The sequence below is a fragment of the Coenobita brevimanus genome, chromosome 116, assembly GCF_032717465.1.
Source record: "Coenobita brevimanus isolate Jiangsu-jjx chromosome 116, ASM3271746v2, whole genome shotgun sequence".
Lineage (NCBI taxonomy): Eukaryota > Metazoa > Arthropoda > Malacostraca > Decapoda > Coenobitidae > Coenobita > Coenobita brevimanus.
The window spans coordinates 35,430,679-35,456,022 of NC_137069.1; positions in this window are offsets into that span (position 1 = coordinate 35,430,679).

The following is a 25,344-nucleotide window of genomic DNA, read 5'->3' on the forward strand; positions in this document are numbered from 1 at the left end:
GATGATGATGATGATGATGATGATGATGACGATGAAAATGATGATAACAATAATGATGATGATGATGATGAAAATGATAAGAATATTAATGATGATGATGATGATGATGATGATAATGATGATGGAAACGATGATAAGAATAATAATGGTGATGATGATGATGATGATGATGATATGCCAAGTGTATATCATCATCATCATCATCATCATCACCTCGTAAGGAAGACACGTTAGGGAGCCTCCAAAAACCACGAGAAGACTAATATCCTCTTTCGCAGGAACAAGGAACATTGTGGTGGAATTTAAGAAGTGGGGCCGAGAGAGAGAGAGAGAGAGAGAGAGAGAGAGAGAGAGAGAGAGAGAGAGAGAGGAAAAAATAAGGGAAAACATTATAACGACAAAGAAAGGCCTGATAAATGAAAGTAAATTAGGCAGTTACCGACCTCCCTTTTTGTGAAACGAGAATAAGGAATTAAATGAGAGAGAGAGAGAGAGAGAGAGAGAGAGAGAGAGAGAGAGAGAGAGAGAGGGCGGGGGGCAGGATTATATATACTGTAATTAGGAGGAATTTCTCTATTTTTAAAGACTTCTGAGCGAGGTCATGTGTCTGACGTTATTTTCTCTCTCTCCCTCTCTCTCTCTCTCTATCTCTCTCTCTCTCTCTCTCTCTCTCTCTCTCTCAATTTCATCTAGCAAAAATAAGAAATCGCCCGAAGAAACAAAAACTTTAATCTCTCTTACTCCTTCACTGCACATCTCCTAATCTCTTCTGCCCCCCCCCCTCTCTCTCTCCCTCTCTGTCCAGGTCCCTCTAAAAAGCTCCTCTTCCCTAAGCTGAGTAAAATCGTCTACTTTTACCTTCATTAAACTCAGAGAAACGTGAACCCAGTGGACTGCAGGCTGAAGTTGCCCTCCTCCTGCAGTCCACCATTCTTCTGTCGGGGGATAAGGAGTTGAGGGACGTTTGTATAACCGGGCAGCTCCACCGCCCTGTTAAATCAGTGCCACCACGTGAAGGCGCCCCACTCCAGCACCCATCATCGTTCTGAAGGGGTTAATTAAAGGTATGATCACAGGTGCAGCTCTTATTTTTACTGATTAGGCTATATATGATGTGGAACTAAAAAATTAGGCTATCTATCTACAGTATCTATAGCCAGGCGCCTTAATCCAGTAAGGGGTGACCACGAACAAATCGCCTCCATGTCGCCTTCTCCCCTGCCATTTCGCGGCCCTCCCCCCAACTCACACCTCCCTCTCTCATTTATCTCTCCATTCCATCCCCCCATCTCATCCTCGGTCTCCCTCCATGTCGCCCGGTCCTTCCCCAACTCACACCTCTCTCTCTCGTATACTTCATTCTTTCTCCCCATCTCACCTTCCGTGTCCCTCCATGTCGCCTTGTCCCCCACCATTTCGCTGACCTCCTCCAACTCACACCCCCTCTCTCATATACCTTTCCACTCCGTCCCTCCCTCTCCACTAAATATTGTAATTTGTGGGTAAGAAGTAGTAAAGTAGCCCTAGGTTCATCTGAAATGTGAACCCAGTGAACTATAGGCTGACTACTCTATATGGGTAAAAACAAACAATACTGCTTGTTAAGACGCGCGTGTTCAACAAATGAGGATCTTGTCTTCTCATAAACGGTGCCCTGCTGTGGCAATGAAACGTGTCCATCCAGGCAATTAATGGGGCTATACTATTCAGGTGTATCCATAAACGCAGGTTCACTTTCAGGGTTCAAACGAATAGTGTACCCCTCGCACAAGGTTCTATGTAGTAGGAGAACAGCGTGTAGTGTGGCAGCGTGAAGTGTGGCAGTGTGTGGTGTGGTAGTGTGTAGTGTTGCAGTGTGTGGTGTGGTAGTTTGTGGTGCGGCAGAGTGTGGTGTGGCGTTGTGTTGTGTGGCAGTGTGTTGTGTGGCAGTGTGTGGTGTGGTAGTTTGTGGTGCGGCTGAATGTGGTGTAGCGTTGTGTTGTGTGGCAGTGTGGTAGGACAGTGTGTGGTGTAGCAGTGTGTGGTGTGGCGTTGTGTGGTGTGGCAGTGTGTGGTGCAGCAGTGTGTGATGTGGCGTTGTGTTGTGTGGCAGTGTGTGGTGTGGCAGTGTGAAGTGTGGCATTGTGTGGTGTGACAGTGTGTGGTGTGGCAGCGTGTGGTGTGGTAGTGTGTGCTAGGGCAGTGTTTGGTGTGGCCTTGTGTTGTGTAACAGTGTATGGTGTGGCAGTGTGAAGTGGGACAGTATGAGGTATAGTAATGTGTGGTGTGGCGTTGTGTGGTGTGGCAGTGTGTGGAGTGGCAGTGTGTGGAGTGGCAGTGTATGGAGTGGCAGTGTGTGGTGTGGCAGTGTGAGGTGTGGCAGTCTGAAGTGTAACAGTGTGTGGTGTGGTAGTGTGAATTGTGGTAGTGTGAGGTATAACGGTGTGTGGTGTGGCAGCGTGTGGTGAAGCAGTGTGAAGTATGGCAGTGTGAGGTGTTGCGGTGTGAAGTGTGGCAGTGTGTGGTGTGGCAGCGCGTAGTGTGGTAGTGTGTGATAAGGCAGTGTGTGGTGTGGCGTTGTGTTGTGTAACAGTGTATGGTGTGTCAGTGTGAAGTGGGGTTGTGTGAGGTATAGTAGTGTGTGGTGTGGCAGTGTGTGCTGTGGCAGTGCGAGGTGTGGCAGTATGAAGTGCAACTGTGTGTGGTGTGTTAGTGTGAAGTGTGATAGTGTGGGGTATAATACTGTGTGGTGTGGCAGCGTGTGGTGTAGCAGTGTGAGGTGTGGCAGTGTGAAGTGTAACAGTGTGCAGTGTAATATTGTGTGGTGTGGCAATGTGTGGTGTGACATAATGGTGACAGTCAGCTAATGGTAATATTATCCCGATAATGTGGTGTATCTACTGGACGTTAAATTATGTGTATGCGGATATATATTGTTCTGGTACACCTTAAAGCAGTGGGTCCCAAACTGGGGGCCATATATCAGAATGTAGGGGGCCATAACCTGAACCGAAGGAGTTTAGCGAGTAGGTAGTCAGTGGAGAGACCTTACACAGGTTCAGTACAGGTTTGTGCAATGCCTTGTGCCAGTTAATTTTTTTTTTTATTGCTGAATCAGCTTTTCTCAATAATGCAATTTTTAATTACTCTAAGTATGGATTTTTTTAATGTACATTTTATTATTCCTTTAGTACCATTTCAATAATTATATAAGATTCAGCTAAGACAAAATACACATTTCTTTATCAATACTTAACAAAAGAGAAAATAACAAATGGAATCAATAAAATTACAGGATTTGCTAGAGTGATTTTTATATGGACATGATGAGTGTAGGACTGTAGTGTAGACAGTCACTGTAGTCATGGGTTATGGTTGGAGAAGGGGGGCCATGGACAAGGATCATGTATGAAAAGTGGGTAACGACCAGAAAAAGTTTGGGAACCACTGCCTTAAAGTATTAGCCGGAAATTCTGAATTTCAAGGGAATGGAGTAAAAGACGGATATATAAACTGTAACTATTTATCGTATATTTATTTTCTTTGTTGGAGAAAAAAATTATTTCTAATGATCTTTACTTATGAACTGCAACCATATAAGCGATTTTTGTCGCAAAACTAACTGGAAGTGTGTGGTGTGGCAGTGTGTGGTGTGGCAGTGTGTGGTGTGGCAGTATGAGGTGCAGCAGTGTGTTGGATGGCAGTATGAGGTGTGGCAGTGTGTGATGTGGCAGTGCATTGTGTGGTAGTGTGTTGTGTGGTGTTGTGTGGCAGTGTGTGGTGTGGCAATGTGTTGTAAGGCAGTGTGTGGTGTGGCAGTGTGTTGTAAGGCAGTGTGTGGTGTGGTGTGGCAGTGTGTGTGGTGTGGCAGTGTGTGAGGTGTGGCAGTGTGAGGTGTGGGGATCAGTTGTGTAGTAGTGTGTGGTGTGGTAATGCATTGTGTGGTAGTGTGTTGTGTGGTGTTGTGTTGTGTGCCAGTGTGTGGTGTGGCAGTGTGTGGTGTGGCAATGTGTTGTAAGGAAGTGTGTACTGTGACAGTGAGATGTGGCGTTGTGTTGTGTAGTAGTGTGTGGTGTGACGGTGTGTTGGGTGGTAGGGTGAGGTGTATTGTGGTGTGATAGTGTGTGGTGTGGCTATTATGTTGTGTAATTGCATGTGGTCTGGTAGCATGTACTTCGGCAGTGTGAAGTTGGTGTTAAGTATAACCACTTCACTGTACAGTTATTTATATTACGGACTTTGTGTTGGAAATTTGCTTAGCCCTTTCTCAATGATGCTCCTTTTTCTTGCTAAATACAGTGTCATGTCCTATATTTTTGTCACCTTAACCTGGCAACGATTTTCGTGTTTTTGCAGCTTAAGCAGCCCATTGGCCGGAAAAGACAGTACCACGGCTCTACATCCTTTGCATAGCACTTGGTGACGAGCACCATATTCTAGTGTTAATCTGCTAGTACAACCAAACACTGAAAATGGACAGATGATAACTTTAGCCAGTTTAAAGTAGAAAGCGTATAGTTTGGGAAAATTACTAGATTTTGACTTCCCAAATATTAATCACTGTCTGAAAAAAAAAAAAAAAAAAAAGAAAGCGATGGAAAGTTGGAACAAACATGAACTTCTTAATCCTAGACCCAAACAGTAGTTAAGATGCGAATATAAGTCAGGCATTAACACACACACACACACACACACACACACACACACACACACACACACACACACACACACAAAGCCTAACCTAACCTAAATGTACCTGGATAAGAATAAATGCAATAATGGAACACAGGACGAAAATCTTTTATATTACGTCCAGAAAGATTCATCCACTTTTCATTAACAGACTGACAATTCACACTCCATCCTACTATTCGCAGCTCTTAAATTCATCCCTGCTATCTCCAGAAAGATTCGTTCACTTTTAATAAATAGAGTCACAGTCCATGCTCATCACAATCTTTATCTTCATTCCTGATACCTCCAGTTATCTTCACAAAACGCTGCATCTAGCTGTTCAGAACTTTTAATCTCATTCCTTTTATATCCAGCCCTCGAGTTTGGATTAAAAGAATGACAGTCTCCTCTCCACAATTCGCTTCACATCATTTGGACTCCACGAACGAGCTATAGTAAGTACAAAACGTAAATCGTCCACTTGTTCCGGCTTCTTCTCGTACACAACTTGGTTCTTCACGAAAAACCCATCGATGGTGTTGCCCTTCAGTTCTCTCCGTATGCGTTCCAGTAACGCCTTGAATCCGTCCCCTGTGTGTTGAAAATAAAGATCTATCAGCGATCATTCCCAGGCTCAGGTAGTCGCTCTGTTAAATAGGAAACATTGCCTTTTGTGTTGCGAGAGAGAGGAATGATAAAAAGGGATTATTTTGTGTTACGAGAGAGGGATGATAGAAAGGGAGCACTGCATTTTGTGTTGAGAGAGAGAGAGAGAGAGAGAGAGAGAGAGAGAGAGAGAGAGAGAGAGAGAGAGAGAGAGAGAGAGAGAGAGAGAGAGAGAGAGAGAGAGAATGATAAAAAGGGAGCACTGCATTTTGTGCTGAGAGAGAGAGAGAGAGAGGGGGGGGGGGAGGTAGAAAAGGAGCATGTAATTTTCCGTTGCGAGAGACATGATAAAAATGGAACATTGTATTTTGTGTTGTGAGAGAGGTGCATGGGCTGTGTGTACTGTGGTGCGAGTGCCAGTATTATAGAGAGTGGATTATGTGTACAATTTGTTCTGCGAGCGTCAGGTACTTGAGTAAGTGTGCAGTGTTCTAGGATGAAGGTATGTGATAGTGAGATGTATGAAATGAATGTGCTGCAGAGTGAAGGACAGCATTACCGTGAGGCCTGAGTGGATTGTGTAATGTGTAACATTTGATGGTCTGCGCTGAAGAGATACGATGTTAATGAGAAGTTTTGTCTGTGATGCTAGAATGAGGTGCATACGGTGAATCAACGTGAAAGAGAGTCAGGCAGACTGTGATTTGTATTTTAATTGGAGATTTTGTCTGAGCTGTGGGAATGAAGTACAGATGACTGCAACTGTTCCGTTTCTCTTTCTTCCCATCAGTAGTTGATTTTAGTACATTAGTTTCAGTATGGTAAATAATAATAACGGTTACTTGAAAGTAACTGTTTACCTATCCAAACAGATTACAGTAACTACATATAATTTTACACAAACTAATGTGAAGTTATGGGTTACTGAAGATCAGGAATATGAACAGAAGTTTGCAGGGGACTGTACATACAATCAGAGGTGTATCGTCCGGTCTTGGTCAAATAATTTCCTTAATAATCGTTATAGCTCATGACGCTCCAAGAAGATTAATCAATTTTCACTGTGTATGTACACATAATAACAATACTTCCTGTGGATACGATAAACAAGGTCACTGTTAAACGATATATTGCACTGTGATAAAAGCAGGACTATTGAAGTGGGGCAGAATCAACAATATAGTGTTTACTTTTACTTAGCTTAAATTTGCCATATGTCAGATTTGAATGCACAGTTGAAGCAAAAGACTGAGACTGGAATCATTTTAGTTACGAAGAAATGCTACGGAAAGTATTCAGAACAGTAGCATTCCTTTTCTCCCACTGACCTACACCGGATAAACTGCAAAAGGATGAATATCTAGGCCAGGGTAGTTCAAAAGAACTACAGCATTTTGCAGTAAAGTAAGAGGTATGAGATTAGTGAAAAGGAGGCCAAAGAGAATAGAATGAGATTGTGTTTATGAGATGCGTTGGGTTTATCAGCGTGAGAATGAGATGTGTGAGGTGAATGAGGAGGAGCATGAGAATATCAGAGCAAGATAGTATCGTAACGTATCGTTTATAATGGCTCCATCATTGTTGTATGCGTCGGCTTTCGTCACCTAATAGTAGCTCTCCACGTTGCTCGATCTCTGGCAGCCTTCTTAGTCACACTTTTTTCCTGTCTGTCTCTTGCAACGTTCACACTTCTCACCTTCCACACCCAGTTGCCATACTCCATCCTTTCAGGATGCGCAAACCATCTCAATCTACCCCTCCTCATTACAGCAATACACTCCAGTCTCATCCTTCCTATAAACTCTCTAATCGTAATCCTAGCCCCCTACCCCCCCAGGCCTCGCATTCAGGGATGCACTACACATCCATATAGTCACTGTCTTTTCTGTCCTTTTGAGCATACGAAAATCTTCTTCTATTAATGCCCAGGTCTCACTACCGTACAGCATTAAGCTCTTATTACATGCCGCATACAAGGATCCCTCAGCATGGTGGGAGAGCTCTCTCAATGTCAGGAGAGACAACAGTTCCCTGAACTTCCTCCAACCATTTCTTACCCAAGCAAGGGCTAGCTCCGGCCCCACGTCCAGTATATAACATGTCTCCCAAATGACTACACTCCACACACTTAAGAAACTCACCAGCAAGATCAGTCCTTTCACTCCCGACACTCTCTGCATGTTCCCGTCGACACACCGCACACACAAAATTAGCATTATCATGCAGTCAAACTCTAATACCACTACATCTCTTATACATCCATATATCATAAACAATGCACAGGATGCAGTTACTTCTCGGACTCTTGTGGCAAACTGCATATGGCCACATTCCCTTTTCTTTAACTACCACCACCTGTGGACAGTGTAAGGAGAGCGCTGGATGTGAGAGGGATGTCTGTTGAGGAAGGAAGAGTGGCTGTGCGTGACAGAAATAAATGGAGAGAAATTGTGAATGAATAAATGATGATGCAGCCCTGAGGGGATATTCTCCCACATTTGGTCTGATCAGCTAGTCAGGTCAGGTGCGGGTAAGGGGATGGGTCTATTATGATGTGGCAAGGGTAAACCAGCTCTGTTGTCGGGCCCTGCTGCGGATGTCACTGATTGCACTGTGCAGTTGACCCTTGTGCGGTGTGGTGCGGTGAGGATCTGTCCCTTCTCCCCTTTAGGGCTAAGATGCGAATGAATGTGTTTGAATGGAGGAATAAATTGGAAGTGTGTCGTCCTGTATCGGCTACCTCCCATTCCTTGGGGGTAGCAGCCTAGGTATATAGATAGATAGATAATCCATCACCAGCCCTAGATACCTCTTTTTCTCCGCATTTACTCTCAAACCCTTGTGTCCCATTCCACCTCTTCAATTTTCTAAATCTTTCCTCCGCCTCCCTTTCATTCTCAGCAGTCAACACCAGATCAACGTCATACATCATCTCCCATTAGATTCCGTTTTTCAAGTCATGTGAGACAGCTTCAAACAATAAGGGGCTCTAGACTGATTCCTGATGCACGCCAACATTCACGGAAAACTCATCACTTAAATCTCCATTCACTCTTACATGGGTGCTTCACCCACATACATAGTCATAACCAATCTAACCAGCCACATCTCGATCCAAACTTTCTCATTGCCCACTTCACCACCTTCCTAGGGACTATGTCAGAGGCCTTCTTCAAATCACTAAAAACAAAGAACAGTTTCCTTTTCTTTTTTAACTATTTTTCCGGAAGCTGTTGGACAATCAGTATGGCATCAGTGGTCCCTTTGCCTGGCATAGATTCAAACTGCATCTCATCAGCATTCTTTCCCTAATGTGTATAACTTCTTGGACGCTCTCCATTACCTCCATTATCTGGTTCAACAATTGTATGCCTCTATATCCCCTTCCTAGGGCATCACCCTTCTCCTTGTACACATTTACAATCACAGTCTTCAGTCAGTCATCTGAGACAGCACACTCATATACTCGTAATTATAAGGTATTTATCAAATTAGTAACTAACCCCACTCCAGTATATCCTGAGGCCTTCAGTATTTCAGCAGTCAACCCAGACACATTCGCCACCTTCCCCAACTGCATCCTGCCTGTTGCCTTGCTCACAGTAGCAGCATCAATCAGAGATTAAAGGACAAACACTGGATTGGCTGACTCCACTCCTTCCCTTTTCCAGTCAAGCTCCTCATTCAGCAGCTGGTTATAATGCTCTCTTCAGGAGTCTTTCATATCCTCAATGTCCACCACTACTTTTCCCTCATCATTTTTCACAAACGTTACTCACTTATAATATCCATGTTTTCTCTGTTCATCTAATTTGCCACCTTCAGTGCCATATTCCTCCTTTTCGTGCTATTTAAATTAACCAGTAAAAGTCCCTGAGACTCAGATTTTCCATGTATACCTCCTTTCTCGTCCTACTCTTAGCAGCCAAGTACTCCTCTCCGTTACCACCACTTATCCGTTCCTGGAAGAGTTTTTTTTTTTTTTTTTTTTCCTTAACTGTGGTCCCACCATTATGTTACCTTATGTCTTGGAGGGCCCGTTGTCCATCGACACACTGAAACAGTAACTCTGGAGAGATTGTTCTCGAGAGCTCTGAAGAGTTCGTCAACGCTTCTGTCAACAGCTCCCTGTTCAGCCACAACTCTACTCATCTCACTATATAGGAGGCATCCTTTACTGCTTGGTTTTTCAACTTCCATATTTTCCTCCTGGGTGCATAGGTCCTCTTCTTCACCACCCGCTCCTTACACACCATGTCATATATCAGTAATTTGTGTTGCTGCACACACTTTTCGCTCCCTATAACTTTAACATCCCTCACCATACTCTTACTAACCTTTCTGACCAGAAAATAGTAAATCTGGTTATTATTACATCTAGATTCATAGGTAATTAACCTACTCTCTCTTTTCGGAAAATGTTGCACTCACACCACAGGCCCTGCCCACACGCACAGTCCCAAGCCTAGACATGGGACCTGGGACCCACAGCCTACGAGTCGTGGCCAGTGGCTTTGACAGTGGCCACGGAGCACCCTACTAAGATAGCTCCAGGGACATCCTTCAAGCGTGATTTGGCACTGCAACTGCACCATCATTATACATCCACTTATAAGGTAACCTCCTGGGGCACTACTCCCAGGTTCGGGTCCCTCTGTATTGAGTGGAAGGGAACCACAGTGCCCTGTACCCTCTGGCAAAGATCTGATTCCCATCCCATCCAAGTCTCAAGAAATACACTGGCAGAGCTCGCACCACGTCTCCCTTCAGGTCTGCCACTATTTAGCGGGACAAAGTTTTCTGGCCGCATGCCCTTGGTGGCGTCATATCCTAACACACTGGTGGGCACATTGTGAGGTATGGAAAGCACATATAGAGAAAGTAGTGCATGAGATAGAGAAAGCGTTTGTGACAATATTCTGGCCTACTCTTCATGTTCGTGTCACACTGAACAGGGTCAGCAAAGGGATACCCTGATGGCTAGTGAAACTGGAGCTCCAATTCTCCCTATCACCAGCATTTCCATCCACTGTGGAGTACCGCCCTGACCTGATGGGCTGTTTATGAGGTGAATTAAGGAGAAAGGAGATGAGATTGTGAGAGGGAGTCGCTTTGGGAATAATCGTGAAAGATATTAGACTGATACCAACACAGAGTCCTTCCCCTGAGGCTACCACAATTCTTGACTGCCACTCTCTTGATGAAAGATGACTTGAGGTCAAATTTCTCCCTCCACTGGAGCGCCTCTCCCAGCAGCTTCACCAGTTTCACCATATCACGGACATTTGCTGTAGAGTATTTATTATTATCATTATTATTATTTTATTATTATTATTATTATTATTATTGATTGGAGTATGGATGGATGAATTATTATTATTATTATTATTTTTGTTATAATTACTGCTACTACTACTACTGTTCCAACTACTACTACTACTACTATTACTACTACTACTACTACTACTACCAGTACAACAACAACAACAGCAATAACAACGACAACTACTACTACTACTGCTGTTGTTGCTGCTGCTACTGCTACTACTACTACCTCAACATAACTGCTGGATGCGGTAGGGGAATGCACTGGGTGTGTCTGGGTTGTCTGCTGGGACGTTGGCGTCCGGAGATAGGAATGAGTTTAGTTACTGATTTTATCAATTTTCTTATGTATGAATGTTAGGGTGCCCTCCCCCAAGTAGAAACTGTTCACTTCTTCAAGACTATATATGTTCCTTATTATCACTGAAAGCACCTTGTGAAAAATTTGATGAAATGCACAATTTTTAGAGGTCACTCCCAATGCCATAATTCCCCCCCCCCCAAAAAAAAAAAAAAAAAAAAAATGAAATGATAACACAACATCGATGGATTTTCGGCAAAAATGAAACATGTATTTTCAACGTTTCTAAACATCAAATAACATAATTAAAACACTAAAAATTGGAATAATGCATCACGTTGTCTTCATCAAAGCAGCTTTCGTCAGAACTGGCAGTCTTTTCCAGTGGTCAGCGACGAGTTGCAGTATGTTCTGCTACTTCCGTAGTTACATTTGCTTTCTTAGCTTTACTTTGCTGTCTAATTTGTTTGGACGTCAATAGTCCTTGAAATTCATCCTCAGACTCTGCTGATGAGGAAGTGCTACAGCCTTCAGCATCAACAGAACTCGATGGTATAGTCATTTCCATCTGCTGTGTGATGAGCTTGCATTTTTCTTTTCGAGCATTGGCTTGATTATTTCTGTGCTGCTTATGAGCCTCCTTGTTTGCAAAGATTCTGTCCACCCTGGACATATTCCCGCTGAAGGGATTCTATTGCTGTAATCGCAGGAACTGCTTATCCTCTTCGTTTGTCATAGTGAGATGAGCGTCCTTTTGAGAAATGTCAAACAGTTTTGTGAGTTTTTCTTGAAGTTTTGCTCTTTGACCTCGTTTCTGTAACGATCTGTTGCTCTTCAGCACACAGTACTCTTTGTGAAGCTTCTGGAGCTTGCGAATCCCCGAGTCTAACCTTTGGGTCGGGATGCTCATTTTATCCAGGATCATCATTACCTTCTCAGTGGTACTCTTAGTGATGTGACTGACTGTAAGACCGTTCTGATGATGGAACATGAAGTTCCTGAGGACATTGGCATTAGTTGGCAGGTGAGCACCCAATAAATCTTTCTCGGGCTTGCCCAGAGGCCATACTTTTGGACTACTTCTTGTCATAGGCATGACCTGTTAATGGAACACACTGATAAGCAAGGATTTATTATAACTATAGATCATAATACTAATCAGAACATTATTTTCATATATTAGCTTCAATTCGCTCCGCATACCTGGATACTTATGATCATATGCCGAATACAATTATTATAAAGCGTTGTGTTTGGTATTAGAAATAATCCATTATTAATGAATCAAATATTCGTCAACAATGCATGGTATGTGGAGTGTAAAAACCTAATATATCAAAGTAACTTTTTGATAAGTGCCATTATTGGTAGTTATAATAATTTCACTATGTAACACGATTTTTGTTCTCGGGTGGTGGGTGTTATTTTCTGATAGTTTCGGTCTCAGAACCATGAAAAATGGCTATAACTCTCGTCAGACTCTGCTTTTGTGACTAGGAGAGTGATGTTTATTATTTCAAACATGTGAAAAATGGCTACCTAGGCAGAGTGAGGTGAGTTCTTGGGTGAACGAAAAGCTTCATAAGTGATTTTACTTGTGTCTGCATGTGCCGATGTCAGCGTTGCAGGTCATTTTGCTGAGCTCGGTGACTGGCTGAGGCACATTATTCGAACACAAACCGTTTTTGGACGCCCCATACCTTTCCAGATGTGGGCGCTGTCAGTTGAAATGAAGTCAGTCTGAGTGGAGCCTAGTTGAAAGGCTTGTAAATTTATATTATATATCAATTCTTTATAGAATTACGGATGAATTGTGGATTTTTACAGTAATGGTGCTAATTTTGTTGTAAATGCTATGCAATTGTTTTTGTTTTCTCGATCATTGGAAACACGAATATATCTGTGTTTTCAGAGATGTCATCTAGAGGTTATAACCATTCTGCTGATGCGTTTTGCTGTATTTGTGATCAATTTATTAAAACGAGAAAGAAGAAATATTCTGCTGAAGCATCTGTCAAGATGTTTGAAGCTTATAAGGCATATTTTGACAACGTGAAATAGGAGCCACTTGTGGACCCTAGAAAAGTCCTGATGACACCCTTACACATCAAACCGGTCCAAATGAAACAATTTGTCACGGCTCTGAACAAGCGGTCGGCGGCATTTCAATATCTAAGAGACTTCTTCCCCCTGCTATTGGAGGTGAAAATCAAGGATGGTATTTTCGTCTGTCCACAGCTTAGAAGATCCTGGAGCTCAAGAATTTTCCCAACAAGCTTTCGAAAGTGGAAAAAGTGACTTGGGACAGCCTGAAAGCAATGGTTGGCGGTTTTCTTAGAAATCACAAGGTTAAGGACCGTGTGGAGCTGATTGACAACTTCAAAAATAACTATGGCGCCATGGGCTGTAGAATGTCACTCAAGATTCATATGCCTCATTCTCATCTTGATGAATTCAAGGATAACATGGATGCATATTCTGAAGAGCAAGGAGAACGCTTCTATCAAGATATAATGGACTTTGAGAGGAGATACCAAGGACAGTATAACGTGAGCATGATGGGGGGACTACACTTGAGGCCTTGTCCGTGAAAGGGATCTACTATACAATCTCAAATCGCGAAAAAAATTTCGATTCTAGACTTTTGTGATTTCATTCATTACGTATTCAATAGTGTTACATGTCACTTTTCATATTTATATGTTTTCTTCTGGCTCCTCACGAAAGGAAAAGACAAACTCACTCATTCCTTCTAGAGAAAATTAGTAAATATAAATAATCATTCTCCAGTTTACAAAAGCGAAGTTTTAGGATGATGATTATGTTATCTATAGTTTTGGAGCAAAACAATTAAGGAAATAGTACTTGTTACACAGAAACAGATTTTTTTTTTTTTTTTTTTTTTTTTTTTTTTTGTTACATACATATGTGTATGCGAAAGGGAGAGTCTGGGAAGGAAGAACGAGTAAAAGCAGAGGATGGAAGGATGTTAACTGAGATGGATGCAGTAAGGAAGAGATGGGCAGAGTATTTTGAAAGATTGTTAAATGTAGAGGAGGAAAGGGTGGCTGAGATTGTGGCGGATGGAAGGGTGCAAGGAATAAATGTGTTGGGAGAGTTGAATGATTCTTTAATCACGAAGGAGGAAGTAGAGAAGGCAGTAAAGGAGATGAAAACAGGGAAAGCTGCAGGTATGGATGGGTGTGCTGTGGAATGCCTGAAGGGTGATGGAGTGACTATTGTTGACTGGTTAGTAAGATTGTTGGATGTGTGCTTTGTGAAAGGTATGGTGCCAATTGACTGGGCAAGTGCTTGTGTGGTCCCGTTGTATAAAGGCAAGGGTGATAAGTATAAATGTACTAGCTTTAGGGGTATAAGTCTGTTGAGTGTTGTAGGTAAGGTGTATGGTAGAGTGTTAATTATGAGAGTTACAGAGGGTACAGAGGGAATGATTGGTGAGGAGCAGTGTGGCTTTAGGAGAGGGAGGGGATGCGTTGATCAGGTGTTTGCTGTGAGACAAGTGTGTGAAAAGTATTTAGCGAAAGGCAAGGATGTGTTTTGGGCATTCATGGATTTAGAGAAAGCGTATGATAGAATTGATAGGGAGGCTTTGTGGACTGTTTTAAGATTGTATGGACTTGATGGTAGGTTACTAAAAGGGGTTAAAAGTTTTTATGTAAATAGTAGAGCGTGTGTAAGAGTGGGAAATGCTGTGAGTGATTGGTTTCCCGTGAGAGCGGGGCTGCGACAGGGATGTGTGATGTCGCCTTGGTTGTTTAATATTTACATGGATGGTGTTGTAAGGGAGGTGAATGCAAGAGTTTTAGGTGGAGGTCTGAGTCTGGTGAATGTTGATGGTGGAGAGTGGAAACTGAAGCAGCTGCTGTTTGCAGATGATACTGCACTGGTGACTGATTCAGAGGAGAGATTGAGACAGTTGGCAGAGGAGGTTGGAAGGGTGTGTGAAAGGAGGAAATTGAAAGTAAATGAGAATAAGAGTAAAGTGATGAAGTGTGCGAGGTTGATAGATGGTAGGGGGATGAATATAGTTTTGAATGGTGAGTTGCTTGAGGAGGTAGATTGTTTTAAATATCTAGGGTCACATGTTGCTGTGGATGGAAGAATAGATGCAGAAGTGAAGTTTAGAATAAATGAAGTAGGAAAGGTGCTGGGAGGAATGAAAAAAGTGTTTAGATGTCGTTCGCTTAGAATGGATGTAAAGAGAAGGCTATATAAGGGTGTTGTGGTACCGACTGCGTTATATGGGGCTGAAACATGGAATATGGGTGTAGCAGAGAGGAAAAGTTTGAATGTAATGGAGATGAGGTGTCTGAGGACTATGTGTGGAGTGACGCGTATGGATCGAGTACGAAATGATGAAGTGCGAAGGAGAACTGGAGTTGTTTGGGGGATGGCTGGTAGAGTTGAGCAGAGGGTGTTGCGATGGTTTGGGCATATGGAGAGAATGGATAATGAGCGATTGGTGAAAAAGATAACTAGATCTGATGTGAGAGGTGTAAGGCTGAGAGGAAGACCACGAATAGGATGGATGGACAGTGTGAAGAGAGCGCTGGATGCGAGAGGGATATCTGTTGAGCAAGGAAGAGTGGCTGTGAGTGATAGAAATCAGTGGAGAGAAACTGTGAATGAATAAGTGATGATGCAGCCCTGAGGGGATATTCTCCCGCATTTGATCTGATCAGCTAGTCAGGTCAGGTGCAGGTAAGGGGATGGGTCTGTTATGATGTGGCAGGGGTAAACCAGTTCTGCTGTTGGGCCCTGCTGCGGATGTCACTGATTGCATTCCACAGTTGACCCTTGTGCGATGTGGTGCGGTGAGGATCTGTCCGTTCTCTCCTTTAGGGCTAAGATGCGAATGAATGTGTTTGAATGGATGAGTAAATGGGGAGTGTGTCGTCCTGTCTCGGCTACCTCCCTTTCCTTGGGGGAAGCAGCCTAGGTATATAGATAGATAGACATATGTGTTATATAAATTTTACTTTACAGATCAGAGTACTGATGTCACGACACGCAGGTCATCAAGAGCACACCAATGTACGTCCCATTGTATGGAGAAATAGTCATCCACTGAGTGACAGTGTGACCACCGAGTCATCGACGAGCCACCCAGCGAGCTCTGCGGGGTGGACGTGATGCTTTTCCGGCTGTGTCGAAGTTTTCAACAGACGGCTGCTGCACGCAGCAGTGGTAGATGCATGTTACAATAAGTATGTCTACCGACTACTGCTCAAGCTTTATTCAATGTTTAGTTAGATAGTTGTCGCAGTTTTAGGATAGTTAAAGGCAGTTACAAGCCATATATTCATTAGACAATTAGACATTCGTGATCAGTTATAATATTATCAGGAATACATGTTTCCTCCAGGGAATGACTTCTCAGTATGAGCGGATTTTCTTGAGTTTATGCATGAAAGCTCCTCAAGTGATATGGAACAGAAGTAGCCTTGTGGAGAATAAAAAGTTTGATTTTTTTTTTTACATTTTTGGGCCACCCTAAATTGTGTTGTTTTAGATGACTGATTATAGACTGCAATCGTAAATATATATAAGAGGAAAGGTGATGCCTTAGAAAGAGGAAATTGTAAACATATAAAACCTTTAGACCAGATAATGAAGGTAATGGAGAGAATCCCGGAAGGTGAGATATTATGGGACACAGTGAATAATGATGAGATTCAGTTTGGCTTCATGCTAAGTAAAGGAATCCCTTATGCGTTATTCATTATCCGACAGCTTCAGGAAAAATATACAAAAAGGGAAAGCGGGCTGTACTCTCTCTTTTTTTTTTATTTTTTTTTTTTATTTACCGAAGGCCTATGAAAGAGTTCCCAGGAAGGCAGTGAAGTGGGCAACGAGCAAATATGGGATAGAGGAGTGGCTGTTTAGAGTGGTTATGGCTATGTATGTGGGTGCTCGCACCCAGGAAAGAGTGAGCAGAGTTTTGAGTAATGAGTTTTCCGTGAATGATGATGTGCATCAGGGGGTCAGAATTAAGCCCCCTAATATTAATAAACGTGCTTGCATCCCATGTGATTTCAGAACAGGACTCCCATGAGAAGTGTTGTATGTTGATGACTTCATGTTGACTGCAGGGAATGAGAGTGTAGCAGAGTAAAGATTTAGGAAGAGGAGGGATGGAATGGGATACAAGGGTTTAAGAGTAAATACAGGTAAAACAGAATTGATGATGTATAGGGGCCCTAATGACTTTAATGTCAAAGTAGGAGTATGGTCATGAGCAGTTTGCCATAAGGGTGTAGGACGTTATTCCATTATGTGCAGTGTTCATGGCACGTGCATAAGATATGTAGTGGTATTAGAGGTAGGCTGCAAAATTATGCTCATTTTGTGTGTGCAATGTGTGGAGGAGAGCATGCACAGGCAGAGGGGTGGGAAAAGATTGACCTTATCGAAGAGTCTCTGTAGTGGGTGGAAGAGTTTTGTTATCTGGGAGACATGTGCTGGAAGTGGGGCTGGAGCTAGCTCCTGGGCTAGGGTAAGGAGTTGTTGGATGAAATTCAGGTAGCTGTTGCCTCTCCTAACAGTGACAGGGTTCTTCCTCTGCACCAAAGAGATCCTTGTATGAAGCATGTGTTTAGAAGGGTATTGCTGTACGGTAGTGAGACTACAAGTAGAGCATATTCGTTGGGTCAAACGTACAAAGATATCAATGATTAGATAAACGTGTAGTACATCCTTGATTGACAGGCCTGGGGTTAGGACTGCGAATGAAGAATTAAGAAGAAGGAAGGAATTTGAATGCATTAGTTTTGTGATAAGAACGGGTAGATTGAGATGCCTTGAGCATGTTGAGAGGATAGAGGATGAGATCTGAATGTGGAGGGTGGGAGTTATTATTATTATTATTATTATTATTATTATTATTATTATTATTATTTATTTTAGTAGTAGTAGTAGTAGTAGTAGCAGTAGTAGCAGTAGTAGTAGTAGTAGTAGCAGTAGTAGTAGTAGTAGTAGTAGTAGTAGCAGTAGTAGTATCTTATTATTATTATTATTATTATTATTATTATTATTATTATCATCATCATCATCACTCTTCTGTGTCAGGAAAGTATTAGGTCTTGAGTTAAACTACATTTCAAAGCGTGCATGACCAGTCTCTCCTCTTTTCGCTACACTGTCGCATTTCTGTCTGTCTACAGTGCTCTTGCAACTTCAGTGGTCACTGATCTTCTAAACTATTTGTTTGCATTCCTTCTCCATTATGACAGCGATGTAGCACTTGTCTGGCAGCACACTCTCACCCCTTCTCTGTTCACCTTTCTAATGCAAGGGTTAACCGATACTCTCAGTCACGTCATATGTATGCAACAGAACAACTCTGCAACTGTTTTTCTCAGTCTGTATTTCCCCTCTGCCTATGACCTCCAGTATCATAAGTGCAATATGTCAAGGCATCCCGAAATGTATGGATCTTAGTTTGGCCCACTTTTCTTCTTTATTTTTTATTCTTTGAAAGCACAGCTTTGCAGGCTTCAAGTTTTTTTTTTTTTCTGCAAACAAAAAAATAGTCCCAGACCCTGGCATTTAGTTCTACAGAGGCCGAATTCGGTTGAGGCGCCTCAACCAACTGATAACGAGGCCTTCATTTATTGCTTCACCTATATGGTTTCCACTCAGTGTAATAAATGGTTTCCTGGGTTACAGGAAACCATTTGGCTTGTCACTAATTGTTGATTGATCCGAAGGTAGCACTATATCGAGTGAGTGGATCTGGGGCGCCCCCACCTACTACAGTCTGGTTTTACCTTTGCCATCGAAGATTGATGTTACACTTGCCTGTTATTGTACTATATATATATATATATATATATATATATATATATATATATATATATATATATATATATATATATATATATATATATATACGGTATTGGATTTTCAAGGAAAACTTACGGTTACGTGGGCAGTGGGTCAAGGAAAAGTTGATTATGTTTTGACGTCGATTCATATCCGGATGCATGAGTAAATAATAAAATTCATTGTCGTAGTAGTAGAGTATGAAAGATGTGCAGATTGGCCTGCGGGGAAGGCAGAGTCCCAGAGGATTCGAAGTCAGGTATAATCATTCCCTCGTACAAGGGTGGGGTAGGCAGATGACTGAGAATTAAAAAAAAAATTGTTTTAGAAGGAGGCGAGGAGAGTTCGAAGGGGTGAGTCTGAGAAGGAAGAGCGAGTAAAAGCAGAGAGGATTGTAGGATGTTAACTGAGATGGATGAAGTAAGGAAGAGATGGACAGAGTATTATAAAAGAATGTTAAATGTAGAGGAGGAAAGAGAGGCTGAGACTGTGGCAGATGGAAGAGTTGAATGATTCTTTGATCACGATCGAGGAAGTACAGGAGGCAGTAAAGGAGATGAAAGCAGGGAATGCTCCAGGTATGGATGGGTGTGTTGTGGGATGTCTGAAATATGGTGGAGCGACTATTGTTGACTGGTTAGTAAGTTTCCTGAGTGTTTTTTGTGAGAGGTATGGTGCCAACTGACTAGGGAAGTGCGTGTTTTGTTCCGATATATAAAGGTATGTATGATAAGTATAAATGTACTATAGTTTTACCGGTATAAGTCTGTTGAGAGTTGTAGTTAAGGTGTAAGGTAGTGTTAACTAAAAGAGTTAGAGAGGGTACAGAGAGTGTGATTGGTGATGATCAGTGTGGATTTAGTGGAGGGGGGATGCGTGGATAAGGTGTTTGCTGTGAGACAGGTGTGTGAAAAGTATTTGGTGAAACATAAGCATGTGTTTTGGGAGTTCATGGATTTAGAGAAAGTGTATGATAAAACTGTTAGGGAGGCTTTGTGGACTGTTTTAAGATTGCATGGACTTGATGATAGGTTGCTAAAAGGAGTGGAAAGTTTTTGTGTAAATAGTAGAGCTTGTGTAAGAGTGCAAAATACTGTGAGTGATTGGTTTCCCGTGAGAGTAGGGCTGCTGCAGGGATGTGTGATGTCGTCTTTGTTGTTCAATATTTTTATGGATGATGTTTTAAGGGAGGTGAATGCGAGAGTGTTAGGTGGAGGTCTGAGTATGGTGAATGCTGATGGCAGAGAGTGGAATCTGAAGCAGTTGCTGTTTGCCGATGATACTGCACTGGGGGCTGATTTGGAGAGACTGAAAAAGTTGGTAGAGGAGCTTTGGAAGGGTGTGTGAAAGGAGGAAATTGAGAGTAAATGAATGTAGTTTTGAATGGTGAGTTCCTTGAGGAGGTGGAATGTCTTAAGTATATAGGGTCACATGTTGCTGTAGATTGAAAAATAGATGTAGCTGTGAAGGTTAGAATGAATGAAGTAGGAAAGGTGCTGGGAGGAATGAAAAAAGTGTTTAGATGTCGTTCACGTAGAATGGATGTAATGAGAAGGCTGTATGAGGGTGTAGTGGTACCGACTGCATAATGTAGGTCTGAAGCATGGAATATGGGTGTAGCAAAGAGGAAGAGTTTGAATGTAATGGAGATGAGGTGGCTGAGGAGTATGTGTGGAGTGACACGTATGGATCGATTGAAAAATGATGAAGTGCGAAGAACTGGAGTCATGCTGGAAATGACTGATCGAACTGACCAGTGACTCTTGGGATTGTTTGGTCATATGGACAGAATGGATGAAAAGTGTTTGGCAAAATGGATAACTGGATCGGATGTGAGAGATGTAAGGCTGAGAGGAGGACCATGAATAGGATAGATGGACAATGTGAAGAGAGTGTTAGACGAGAGAAGGATGTCTGTAGAGCAGAGTGGCTGTGCGTGATAGGCATGACTGGAGAGAAATCGTGAATGAATATATAGTGACACGGCCCCGAGTGGATATTCTCCCGAAATTTGGTCTGATCAGCTGATGAAGTCAGGTGCGGACAAGGGGATGGGTCCAGTACGATATGGCAGGGTAAACCATCTCAGCTGTCAGGCCCTGATGCGGATGGCGCTGATTGCACTGCGCAGTTGACCATCATGCGGTGAAGTGCAATGAGGATCTGTCCCTACTCCTCTTGGGGCTAAGATGCTAGTAAATGTGTGTTTGGATGAGTAAAATAGGAGTACATCGTCCTGTCTCGGCTACCCCCCCATCTTTGGGAGAAGCAGTCTAGGTATAAAGATAGACAGAGGATAAGGTGAACAAGAAATGTGTGGAAATCATGGGGGCATTTGCCTTCTTAGTGTAATAAGAAAATTATATATATATATATATATATATATATATATATATATATATATATATATATATATATATATATATATATATATATATATATATGGGGCAGAGTATTTTGAAAGATTGTTAAATGTAGAGGAGGAAAGGGTGGCTGAGATTGTGGCGGATGGAAGGGTGCAAGGAATAAATGTGTTGGGAGAGTTGAATGATTCTTTGATCACGAAGGAGGAAGTGGAGAAGGCAGTAAAGGAGATGAAAACAGGGAAAGCTGCAGGTATGGATGGGTGTGCTGTGGAATGCCTGAAGGGTGATGGAGTGACTATTGTTGACTGGTTAGTAAGATTGTTGGATGTGTGCTTTGTGAAAGATATGGTGCCAATTGACTGGGCAAGTGCTTGTGTGGTCCCGTTGTATAAAGGCAAGGGTGATAAGTATGAATGTACTAGCTTTAGGGGTATAAGTCTGTTAAGTGTTGTAGGTAAGGTGTATGGTAGAGTGTTAATTATGAGAGTTACAGAGGGTACAGAGGGAGTGATTGGTGAGGAGCAGTGTGGCTTTAGGAGAGAGAAGGGATGCGTGGATCAGGTGTTTGCTGTGAGACAAGTGTGTGAAAAGTATTTAGCGAAAGCAAGGATGTGTTTTGGGCATTCATGGATTTAGAGAAAGCGTATGATAGAATTGATAGGGAGACTGTGGACTGTTTTAAGATTGTATGGACTTGATGGTAGGTTACTAAAAGGGGTTAAAAGTTTTTATGTAAATAGTAGAGCGTGTGTAAGAGTGGGAAATACTGTGAGTGATTGGTTTCCCGTGAGAGTGGGGCTACGACAGGGATGTGTGATGTCGCCTTGGTTGTTTAATATTTACATGGATGGTGTTGTAAGGGAGGTGAATGCAAGAGTTTTAGGTGGAGGTCTGAGTCTGGTGAATGTTGATGGTGGAGAGTGGAATCTGAAGCAGCTGCTGTTTGCAGACGATACTGCACTGGGGGCTGATTCAGAGGAGAGATTGAGACAGTTGGTAGAGGAGTTTGGAAGAGTGTGTGAAAGGAGGAAATTGAAAGTAAATGAGAATAAGAGTAAAATGATGAAGTGTACGAGGTTGGTAGATGGTAGGGGGATGAATATAGTTTTGAATGGCGAGTTGCTTGAGGAGGTAGAGTGTTTTAAATATCTAGGGTCACATGTTGCTGTGGATGGAAGAATAGATGCAGAAGTGAAGTTTAGAATAAATGAAGTAGGAAAGGAGCTGGGAGGAATGAAAAAAGTGTTTAGATGTCGTTCGCTTAGAATGGATGTAAAGAGAAGGCTGTATGAGGGTGTTGTGGTACCGACTGCATTATATGGGGCTGAAACATGAAATATGGGTGTAGCAGAGAGGAAAAGTTTGAATGTAATGGAGATGAGGTGTCTGAGGACTATGTGTGGAGTGACGCGTATGGATCGAGTACGAAATGATGAAGTGCGAAGGAGAACTGGAGTTGTTCGGGGGATGGCTGGTAGAGTTGAGCAGAGGGTGTTGCGATGGTTTGGGCATATGGAGAGAATGGATAATGAGCGACTGGTGAAAAAGGTAACTAGATCTGATGTGAGAGGTGTAAGGCTGAGAGGAAGACCACGAATAGGATGGATGGACAGTGTGAAGAGAGCGCTGGATGAGAGAGGGATGTCTGTTGAGCAAGGAAGAGTGGCTGTGCGTGACAAATAAATGGAGAGAAATTGTGAATAAGTGATGACACAGCCCTGAGGGGATATTCTCCCGCATTTGATCTGATCAGCTAGTCAGGTCAGGTGCAGGTAAGGGGATGGGTCTGTTATGATGTGGCAGGGGTAAACCAGTTCTGCTGTTGGGCCCTGCTGCGGATGTCACTGATTGCATTCCACAGTTGACCCTTGTGCGGTGTGGTGCGGTGAGGATCTGTCCATTCTCTCCTTTGGGGCTAAGATGCGAATGAATGTGTTTGAATGGATGAGTAAATGGGGAGTGTGTCGTCCTGTCTCGGCTACCTCCCTTTCCTTGGGGGAAGCAGCCTAGGTATATTTATATATATATATATATATATATATATATATATATATATATATATATATATATATATATATATATATATATATATATATATATGTCAGGACTCTAAAATATCTTAATACATAATAGCTAGCAACATACATATATATTCTAGTGATTAGGTCAATGTCAAACCTAGGGGGCAAAAGGAAATGACGTTAGCACCTCTCCAGAATGCCTTTCACCAGCAAAATAGCCCACGAACAGCGCCTCGTGACCATACACACACATACACACACACAGGCTTCTAGAACATTTCAACAACAGTATAACACAAGTGACACGGCCCCTGCTAAACGAGAATGTAGGAATCTGAGCTCAGAAGGATACTGGCCATAGAACCGGTAGGTAGCGGAGAGAGCGAATAAGAAGAGGGGCCAACTAGACTTAGTTAGTATATTAAGAGTCTGTATAATACTGTACATTCGCTGCTCAACTTGGACTTTCTCTGAAGATAATAAATCAAGATCAACTCCCTGTATTCATCTTTAACTCCTCCTGCTCTTCAATTACCAAAATAACTTTAACCAAAACTCAAGACTCACCTATTACAAGATTAAAGAGTTACATATATTTAAATATTGGCTACGAAGTTCCAACATAAAATGGTGGCAGCAGTGGGATACAAACCCACGCCTCCGGAGAGACTGGTGGCTCAATAATTCCAAGTTTTAACATTTCATCGACATACTGGTTTGCGAGTGTATGCTGAGATTGTGGGATCCGATAGGCTGGTACGAAAATTGGTGGTGTATCTGGGTGCACATTAATCTTGTGATTAATCGAGCTAGTACACCCTAATTGTTCTCCGGGTAATGCTACGGTCTCCCTGTGTGTTTCCAACAGGGTTAACAAATAATTTTCTTCATCAAATTCACCTGAGTGAATTAAATTTTCTTTTATGCTTTCTCTATCCATAGATTTTTATCTCACTTGTCATTCCAGCTACAACTATTTCCTTCACAGAGGCGGGACATTTTTCAATATTTTCTAACATTAAATGGTGGCAGTAACGATCGACTCTACTTCTAAGAAATATCATTTCTACAAAAGCAGGCGAAACTGTCAGCTCCAGTTCTACAGCTGCTTCTACATTACTACAATTCTACGATCAAGCAAACGAGTATACAATAAGAAGAATGAGTCTACGAGTCTACGAGTCTACGAGCATACAGTAGCAACAACGAGTTACGAGTGAGGATCAACAAGCTCTAAAATTAACTACAAATAAGAAGTCAACAAGACATCTCTATAATCTTCTTCACGCAACTTCAAGTATCAGCAAGAAGAACAAAAAACAAAACAAGTCAAGGAAATGCAAGACCAAAGCAACAAGCACTAAAACCCCAACACTCTCTCCAACCGCCCCCACCCTCTACCACTGACGCAGGAGTGCAAGAAGGTCAAAACGACGACAGCAAATACCAAGCCTATATTCACAACTCATCTTACTAACTCATTTTCACTCAAGTTGCTCGTCGCTACTCATTTACTCACCACAGCTACCACTGTGGGAAGTCGGCGTCACCATATATGTTTGCTGAGACGACATCACGTCTATTAACGTGTGTCTGACACCCCACAACACGTCTATTAACGTGTGTCTGACACCCCACAACACGTCAATCAACCCGTGAAGGACAACGCTATCACCATGTGCAACACCACTCACACCATTCCTACCACGGTAAAAATTTGTGAGTTACATAGTTACTTCATTTATACAATACACAGTAATAGACACAGTGGTAGACACCTTCTGCACAAACATATAAAACGTGCTGTATATTTACAACTTGCGTACACATACTTACTTCAATTATCTGCATATTCCAATCACTAAATAATCACCAACAATAAATATTCTGCACTGTATATATTAATTCATTTATTATAGCATTTATTTACTACCAACGAGTGTTACCATTTATACCTACATAAAATACCTGGTACATTTTTCATACATACAACTATACATCCACAAAGTAATAAAGAAAATTTACTATCACAGTTACTCAGTAAGCGATTAAAAGAACTGCATTAAAAATTTATTAATTAAAGCTACCTAGTGGAAACAGACAAATTAAGTTACAAGGAAAACTGGAAAAAACAAATGGCCAACACAACTGACGTTAGCAAGAATGAACAACATCTTCCACACAATCGTGAAGACAAAGATTTCCACACAGTGCTGACACATATATT